The sequence below is a fragment of the Cheilinus undulatus genome, linkage group 22 (genome assembly GCF_018320785.1).
Source record: "Cheilinus undulatus linkage group 22, ASM1832078v1, whole genome shotgun sequence".
NCBI classification, from domain to species: Eukaryota; Metazoa; Chordata; class Actinopteri; order Labriformes; family Labridae; genus Cheilinus; species Cheilinus undulatus.
Genome location: NC_054886.1, coordinates 7,343,539 through 7,353,627, shown reverse-complemented (window position 1 = coordinate 7,353,627; position 10,089 = coordinate 7,343,539).

The following is a 10,089-nucleotide window of genomic DNA, read 5'->3' as shown; positions in this document are numbered from 1 at the left end:
TTACTGAGTTTGATTGGCCAGCCTACTGGTCTGACCTGAACCCAAAGAGGAAGATGAGACACACCAACAATAGTGATGAGCTGAAGGCTGCTATTATTTGATATGATTTACCATATCTGTGTGACCTGAAGCAGGTCTGCTGCTGAGAAAAGTATGCAGAGGGTTAACATGCACCCCATCTGTGAACACACCACTCATTGTAAAGCTATCTGAGGTCTCTTAAACATTACATATGTCAGGAGACAGTCATACAGTTTAAATCCAGGTGTCTGAGAACGTTGTTTTACAGGGAGTATTCGTACAGTAAAACATTCTAGTTCAAGGTGGGGCTGGCATCAATCAGACCAAACCTCAGATAGTTGGCTGGGTTTCGACCTCCTCGTCAGACCAGCTTTGGAAAACTCCATTCATTATTCATTGTTTTTCGCTGACAGATTCCTGCAACAGGAGGAATCTTTATGTAACTTTTTGCTACTCGTGATTTCAAGTGAGTTAAAAAAACTTCACAGACAGGTAAATGGTTGGTAAATCCTCTATTTCAGATGTTAAACAGGACAGTCACTGCAGGGACTTCATCCCACTGTTGGTGCCATTCGTCTCCACCTTGGGGTGTTCTTATTTACAAGAATGGCGGTCATGGCAGGCGCAAGTCACAGCAGCAACCAGCACAAATAATTGACTGAAGTCGACCTCAGAGTCTCCGTTGAGATCCAGACCTTTGATCAGCTTGTCCACCTCAGACTGGTTCTTGGCCGCCTGCACACAAATAAACCAAAAAAAGAGCGAGCTATGACAGTCGTACGTGGAGTGGTGAAGACTCGTGTTTGTCTTTCACAGCTGTATTTGTCAACGTTTGAAAAAGCTTTTTGGTTTCAGACATGACTTTAACTTGATATTAAGTGTAGGTTAGCATTTAAAATTCAATTTGCAGGCAGCAAGAAGACAAAAAATAAAACTTTACAACAATGTTAACAGACATTGGCACAGTTACAGAGTAGAAAATCTCTACGGTGTTTTCCCAGGGATCGTTTCATCATTAGTCACTCAAGCTGCTAAGAGCAAAAACTAGCTATTTAAATAAAGCTATTTAAAATATTATCGCTAATAGTTTATTCTACTTTCACTGAGCTAGTTTTTCTCCTGTTACTGACCTAATTATAGATATTAAATATTATCACGTTTTAAAGATTTTAACCCTTTGAATGCCAGTTAGTGTCATGATGCCACATGCTTATTTTTTCTTTTTTTAATGAAAACAGAAAAATCGATTATTTCAAATGTGCTACATACAAAGTAATTACATGTACTTTATCACTGAGAATGTCTGTTCACATATGTAGGTAGATCCAAAGAGAACTAGAATCTTCTGTGCATGTTTCCTCAGGTGTGGAAAGTTCTCCTCTTTGAGGGAAGAGTAAAAATCCAGCAGTGAGACTGACCTGAAGTGCTCTGCCAGAAGTGTGTCAGACTGCAGGTCAGTGAGTTCCATCTGAACATCACTTGGTGCATTATCCACACTGCAGGTGAAGGGAGAAGAAACCATGTGCATTTCACTCTCAACTGTTTTGAAATCTTGAAATCACCTTGAAAACTCTCCATGCAGTGCTTCTAACATGGATGAATACTTGTGGAGGTGATCAGCTGATCTTGTGGCTTCCTTTAGTGTTTGCAAGTGGGTGAGAATGTTGTCCTCCACTTGGCTTGAGAGAAGCTGCAACTTTCTCATGAAAGCCTTCACTGCACTGTACATTTCATGCACAAAAAGGCCCTTATATTGCAGTTTGATATTTAGTTCATTCATTAGTGCAGTCACATCCACAGCAAATCCAAGGTCTGCCACCCAGTCTTCATCTGAAAGCTGTGGGATGTCATGTCTTCTTCACACAGAAATCCTGAATCTGGTCTCTCAGGTCCCAGACACTTTTCAGTACTTTGCCCAGGCTGAGCCACCTGACGGCGCAGTATAGCTTATGTCTCATTTTCCTCCAAAAGTGCAACAAACTGTCTGTGATTTAATGCTTGCTCTGATGAAGATAACTATTTTAGTTACAGCATCAACAATATAGTTCATTTTTAACACTGACTTAAACAACACTTCCTGATGTATAATACAACGCAAAAATGTCAATTTCTGCACAGGGTTCATTTCTGTCACTTTATCCTGCATCCTCTTCAAAAGTCAAATATTTTTCCCTGTTAGATGTGTACAACCGTCCACTGTCACACCTGCCAGCTTGTCCCATTTCAGTCCTAACTTGTCCAAACATGCATTCACCTCTGTGAACAAGTCACTCCCAGTGGTTGTCCCTTTCATTGACTGCATGACTGCCAGCTCCTCCAGGATTTGAAAGTCTGCAGTTATCCCACGTAAGAAGATGAGTAGCTGGGCGAGTTGCAGCTCTCATCCAAAGCCAGAGAAAAATAGTCAAAGTCAGCTCCTCTGTTCTTCAGCTGAAGCTCCAAGTTTCCAGCGATGTCCTCAACCCTCCTCGTTACAGTACGTTGGGAGAGTGGCACGTTCTCAAATGCTCCCTTTTTCTCCAGGCATATCAGTGCAACAGAGTTCAGTAAGCACTCCTTAATAAACTCTCCATCAGAAAAGGCCTTACTTTTTCTAGCGATTTTGTAAAAAATTACAAAACTTGTCCTGACGGCTTCATCTCTGGGTGTGCAACGTTTTGTAAAAAGTCCTTGTTGGGTTTGCAGTTTTGTTACCAGAGCATCAGACTCCTTTGCGCGGGCTTCATCAGACAGATTTCTGTATTTATCCTCATGTTTGGTCATGTAGTGGTGATTCAGTTTGTAATCTTTTAACACAGCAACCTTAAACTAATAATTAAGCACACGGCTTTACCTTTGACTTCTGTAAAGAAGTACTTGGCAGTCCATGTCTTGTTGAAAACACGGCATTCGTTGTCAACTTTTCTCTTCTTGGCGTGAGCTGACATCTTGAGGGTAACCTAGCTAGCATCACTTGTCTCTGTTCTCCTTCACTCACAGCTCATGCACACATGTGCGTCCATACGGAAGTAATATGAACGTAACACTTTTCAAAATAAAAGCAACACAGTTGTATTGCATGCATGGCATAAATATTTTTTAAATAACCTATGTGTTATAATTTATGATTGGACTCATGCGGGCCGGACAGGGAGGCACAAAGGGCCGGATGTGGCCCGCGGGCCATAATTTGCCCAGGTTTGCTATAGCCTATCAGTGATCAGAATGTAGTTTGTATTGATTTGCAGGTTGTTGTTGTTGCTCTGACTGAACTACTGAAGGTGTCTGTAGAGTTTTCTTGACATTTGTCCTTCAATAAAATCACAGTAGATTGAAAGTTCATTACAGTATTGATCAGTCTGACGTTTGCCTGCATATGAAATGTGCTATTTCTTTAAACCATTATGTTAACACTTTGATGATGTTTTAATGCTTGGTCCTGATTTGCTGAAGTCCGTTTTACACTGCTGGTATATTACAGCTAATAGAACACTGATTAGAAAATTGCTCAATCTATTATTACCACAGATAATATTTGATCAATAAAAATCAATCTTCAGTGTAATGTTTAAATCAGCTGCATGAAGTTTAACCCTTCAAATCCTACTGTATTATATTTGATACATACCTTTATGATACTTCTATCTAATCAATATGATCAACAAATTACTGAAAAAAAAACATCTGAATACAATCTGCTAAATGATAAAAATGTCCTCAAGTGGATTATCAGTTGCCAAAAACACCTAATGTATCAAATGAGATACAAAAAATATACAGTGCTTAACAAATTTATTAGACCACCCTAACCCTAACCAAAGTAAGGTTTATGCCACAGCTGCCCTAAATTAACAGCATTGGTAATTACCAAAATCACTTTTTATTTTTCTGCAATTGTTAATAAACCAATATGTAGAAGCTCCTTAACCCAGAGGATATTTTTAATGCTAAAATATAATTATTATTGTTATCCATGAATTTTCAAATTTACTGATTTACAAAAAAAATGAACAAATAGTAAAGCACATTAATATTTTTTGATTAATCTGTCAAATTATAGTTATTTATTTGCATTCCTGAAGAGAAAAATGAGTTTTAGTGGTTGAATGTTATGCTTGATTCATTTCTGACTTCTCAGAGAAGCCCAGTGAGCCGGCTCAAATTTGGGTGAATTCAGTTTGAAATTCCTCATTCCTGTTCAAAATGGTAAAACGTGGAGAGCTCACTGAAAATGGAAGAGTCAGCATTAAAGCACTTCATGATGCTGGATGGTCTCTGAGACAAATATGACAGGTGGTCTAACAAATTTGTTAAGCACTGTATATGTTACATTTTATAAAAATTTGGATTATTTTGGATTTCAGTAGAAAGTGAAATGAACATTTCAGCTCCAAAAAATTAGAATTTTCTGGCTATAATTTGTGTTTTCAGGCTTTAAAGGGTTAAAGTTTCAGAGCTCTATATTGTACAGCTGTCACCAGAAATTAATAGGCATTGAGAGTGCTCCAAGTGGTAAAATAAATATATTAATTTACACTGTAATTGAAGCAACAGTAATAATATTAGTAGGGACATGGGGCAATAGGTCATTTGGAATTATAGATCAAGAATCTGGAAAATAAACTACTTGTTAAGGCTACCGACAATATAGTTATATTCTTATCTTTCTTTAAATATCCATTGGCATTCTATAATATGCATTTGTATGTATTAATTCATTTATTTATTGACTTGGAGTATCTTTTATTTTTTCAGATTGATGAGGCTGTCATTCCGTTAATGACAGACAGTGACCTGGCGAAGTTCATCCCCAAAGTTGGAGATAGAGTCTCCACTGTGGCCTTCTGCAGACAAGCAGCACTGTCACAAAAATCACCATCCAGGAAAGAATCCATACTTTCAAGGCTAAAACAAAGACTTTCTGGCACTGAGGGAATACCTCCAAAAAAGAGATCATCGAAGTGGGCAGGAAATACAAATTCCAAATGGAAAGTGAGATGAATTGAGGTTGGCTGGATGGATTTTGACGAGGAAGAGGAAAGGTACAAACAGACGAAGTCTGTAAGTGGTGGAGGAATGAGGCATCTCTCTATCGATAAAGATGAAACAGTGGCAAATATCATAGTTGTGGCTGAAAATCTTTTTTTTCCCCAACGGCCATTCAAAAAAAAAACAACAAAAAAAACAAAGTCTTTCACACTATTCAACTCATATGGAGAGCTCACAGATACATGTTGATGTGTCCAAAACAGTAGACAAGTTGTATAACGAAAGCGAGGTCAAAATTCTGCGACTTTATCAGTGCACCAAAAAGAAAACAGGACAGCAGCCCAGTCAACAATTTCTTGTAACCTGAAAAGGTACACAGGGGAAAATGATTGCAACAATCTTTAGCTTTTCCTGCAGTTCTGTACAGGATCTGATCTCCTGGATAAGGCCATACTAATTGAGTTAATAGAAACCACAGATTTCCTCCACAGACCACAGTCCCACACATGTGGATGGGTACTAAAGCTGCCCATTGGTTACCACAGCTATCCAGATTTTTGCAGCGAATTTCACAACATTCAATGTGGGTTATAGATGTGGTGTAGGTAATACAAACAGTAACATGAAGGATGGGACAGTTCCTTGCTAGACTGGATGGTTTTGTTATTTTAACTATGTAGCCCATTGTGCCATTTTATGTGGGGCATTTTATTTCATCTGCTTTCAAAGTGGTTGCTGTGTTCTTTCACAATCAAATGTTAAGCTTACCAATATGATCAATATCAGCTCTCCTCTTAATAAAACACCTCTTCCTGTACATATGAAACAGCACACTACTGAGATACGGGTCAGACTGTTAGAGACAGTCATCTAAGAGTCAAGACTCTTAGATTTTTATTTTCTTAATGGATATCAAGTTTATGCTAAAATTAAAATGCTGTTAATCGGCTCTTTATTAGAAAAAGCTACAGCAGATTACAAGAACATCTCTTATTCTCATTCTGACAAATCTTCACCAGAGAATATTAAGTGTCCAACTTCTCCTGTCCTCTTTTGGGGGGCAGGGGCTCAAGTGAGAAATAAAGGCGCTTCTCTTAATTTATTCATAAAAAATGCTTCAAACCCTCCACCTCTGACTTAATAATCAATTTATTTTAATACCCTCACATTCACATAGTAGTGGAATACTCAACTTATTTCTACAAAATAAATCAATCACACAAAAACAATGTCTTCTTTAGTTTTTACTGGGTTTATCACAAGAGCAAGCAAAAACAAAAGAATCTATGACACATGGTGATGTTTTCTATGCTGCTAGTCTCTACTGAATATTTAGAATAACTGACTGCAGTTACCAGGGAGAGGGACATGGTGAAGTAAGAGTTTTCAAGAAGAGAAAAAATGCACAACTAATTTGTTCTTTTTTGCACAAGACAAAATATTATTTGAAATCTTTTGTTGTAATTGAAATAAAAAGTAGCCTACTTCAAAATAAACATAATCTTCAAAATAAACTGACAAAGACTAATTTAACAACTTGTTAAGTCATAAAAATCTGAAAAAGTAGAGAGAAGAAATAGTTAAATAAAAAGTCAGGAATGAGGGAAAGAAACTAATTTGTGTTTTCATTTCATATTTCATTTTGCATCCCAAGATTATGACTTAAATTTAGGAATTTGATGTTTTATTTCAAAATTTGACCTTTTACATTTATAATTTTGACTTTTTCTCTCATTTTGTGACCTTTTAGGTTCACATTTTTTCATTTTAAATCATATGGTGACCTTTAAAACTCCTAACTTTGACTTTAATCCCAGATTTTCACTTTTTAAACTCCTGATCCAGAATTTTTTCTCATATTTTGACCTTGTAGAGTCATAATGTTGTATTTTATCTCATATCTTGACTTTTAAACTCATGATTTAACTCTCTATCTCATATATTTGCCTTTTAAAACCTTTTTTGGACTTTTATTTTTGTATTTTGACCTTTAGGACTTATAAAATTGACTGTTTATCTCAGATTTTGAGCCTTTAAGTCATGTATTTATTGATTGATTGATTTATTTATCTGACATGGACACACAGTAACACTGATGCTGTGATATTTAATCATTTTAACATTTTTTTTTTAGAAATCTTAAAATTGTTTATCATCACCATTTCATTTTCTCTATAATTCATTACCTGTGAAACACAGTTGACAGTTTTGGGTTAAATCTTGACCCTGTTAGGCCCTCAGGTTAAACCTAAATTGAGATCCTGACCCCTGCAGTGATTGAGTTTGACACCCCTGATTTAAAAGGAAACTATTATTATTCCTGCAGCTGTTAGCCTTTATCCGTTTCTTTTTTTTTCTTTTCTTTTCTTTTATTTTCTTTTTGTGTTGCTGCCTTGAAACAATTCGGTCCACGGTCACAGCGTCAGTTGTGGTTGCTGGCTGATGCTCTGCTGCATCAGGGTGTGAGCTATAAGAGTAATATGACTGAGCACGTCTGTGAATATTTTTTTTTTATTATCTTGTCTGGTTGAACTGGTTTGTTGTTTTGCATGAACAACAACTTGTCTGTGGCACAGCCGTGCCCTTTAAGAGCCACGGCATCAAACACTGTCAACTTTACACTGCCTATAAAGAGTATGCACCCCTTTTATTGATTTTATAAACCAATCGTAGTCTATATAACTTGGCTTTTTAAAAAATCTCTTTAATGTCAATGTGAAAACAGATTCTTACAAAGTAATTTCAATTGAATAAAAAAATGTAATGTTTAGTACAGTGAATGTGCCTCAAGTGATTGTAGTATAAAGACACCTGTGTCTAGAAAGTCCAGTCACTGGTTAACCAGTATTCCTGGCTACCATTACACCATAAAAAAAAGAACTTTCCAAGCAACTCAGATAGAATGGTATGGAAAAGCAGAAGTCAGGACATGGATACCAAAAAAAAATCCAAGGCACTGAACATTCCCCAGAGTTCAGTTAAATCCAACATGAATATGGCACATGTGTAAATCAGGCCGTCCTCACAAATCAAGTGACCGTGCAAGAAGGAGACTTGTGAGAGAGGCCACCAAGACACCTATGACTACTCTGACAGAGTTACAAGCTTCAGCAGCTGAGATGGGAGAGACTCTGCAGACAACAAATGTTCTTCAAGCTTGAGAGGGTGGCAAAGAGAAAGAAACTGTTGAAGAAACTCAGACTAAATCTGGACTAGAGTTCACCAAAAGGCACATGGGAGACTCCATAGTCAAGTGGAAGAGAGTTCTTTGGTCTGGTGAGACCAAAATGGTGCTTTTTGGTCACCAGACATGATGCCAAACGCTGCACACCACAAACACACCATCCCCACTGTGAAGCACGGTGGTGGCAGCATCATGCTGTGGGGATGCTTCTCAGCAGCCAGCTCTGGAAGGCTTGTAAAATGAATGCAGCAAATAAAGGAAAATCCTGGAAGACAATCTAATTCAGTCTGCTCAAGAACTACAACTTAGGAGAAGATTTATTTTCCAGGACAATGACTGGAGGCATAGAGTGAAAGTTACACAGGAATACTTTAAAGACAACAAGGTGAATGTTCGCAGGTCAAAGCTCAGACCTCAGTCCAATAGAGAATTCATGGCTGGACTTGAAAAGGACTGTCCCCTGTCTGACTCAGTGCTGTGATTGCAGCCAAAGGTGAATCTACTAAATAATGACTTGAAAGTGTATGAAAGTGTTAAACATCCATGGGGGTGAATTCTTTTTTATAGGCACTGTATGCCTAGATCAGGCTGTCTTAGAAAAAAACAAATAATACTGATAGCTGTTTGAAACCACAACAATAAAATTAGAAGTCCTAAACACCCAATATTAAACAATTTATTTTAAAAATGATCAACAAATGCAGGCAAACTGCTGCACACTGTCTCTCATGGTTAAAAATAGGGCTGAAGATCAGGAACACAGGGTATTAAAGAGTGTTGAATATATTGGCAACTTAAGCAGATCAAATTGTTACCAATGTTTTTGTACACTTTATAAAGTTTGTATGAGTTTGCCTTCAATTTATGATAAGGACAAGAAGCCAGGGTTTTTTTCAGTGGTAACAAACAGGTTTCTTGATAGTTTGATCTTTTCTGTAATTATCCATCCATCCATTGTCTAAGATATTGAAAAAACAGCAGAACTACACTGACAGTAACTTTAAAAGTGGTGAAAATGTGCTGAAAGTGGCAAAGATTGGTGAAACAGGTTATTAATGGTTACAAGATGTTAAACAAAAAGTAGTGAAATTGGGTGTATGGGGCATGGTAATGGGATTAAATGGTAAAATTGGAAAAATGGGTTAAAGCTGCAAAGTAGTGGCAAAAATTGGCTAAAAGTTTTGAGGTAAAAATTGCAGAAATGCATTAGGAGTGACTACAAAAGTGGGGAAAATGGGTTAAACTTGGCAAAGATTGGCAAAATAGTTTAATAATGGCAACAAGGTTTAAAAAGTAGGAAAAGGCATAAAATTGAGTAAAAAGTGGCTGAAAGTAGCCAAAATCAGTTGGAAGTGATGAAATATGTGGAAAAAAGGGTTAAATGGCTGAAAAATGTTGTGAAAATGGGTTACAAGTGAAAAAAAGTGTACAAAAAAACAGTAATATTGGCAAAAAAGTACTGAAATTTGGTTAATAGTGTCTCAAAGGGGCAGAAATAGGGTTAAAAGTGGCAATAAAAAAAGGTGTTAAAGGTGTTAAAAGTTCTAACTAAAAAGGCACCCAGAGAGTGCAGACCTCTGCCATTAGCCCAATCTCCCAATAGTGAAGAATCCTTTTAAAACATTCCTGGATCCAGACAGTAATCCAGATCAGTCCCAAAATCTAATTTGCCGATTACTCCTTCCCCGGTGGAGTGGAAACACGGTGAAGGAAAGCATTGGCTTCGCTACGTGTGGACTGTCAGGGTGGAAGCATTGCCTGCCTAGCCAACAGATGCACTGACAGTCTCACCCATGGTCTCACCGGACGACTGAAAGTCATGGCAGAGGGGGAATATTCCTCTATTCCTCCCAGCATTGTGAGTATTCTTGCTATAATTCGCTGTCTTTCTCTCTGTTAAGCTCCCACTCGTCTCC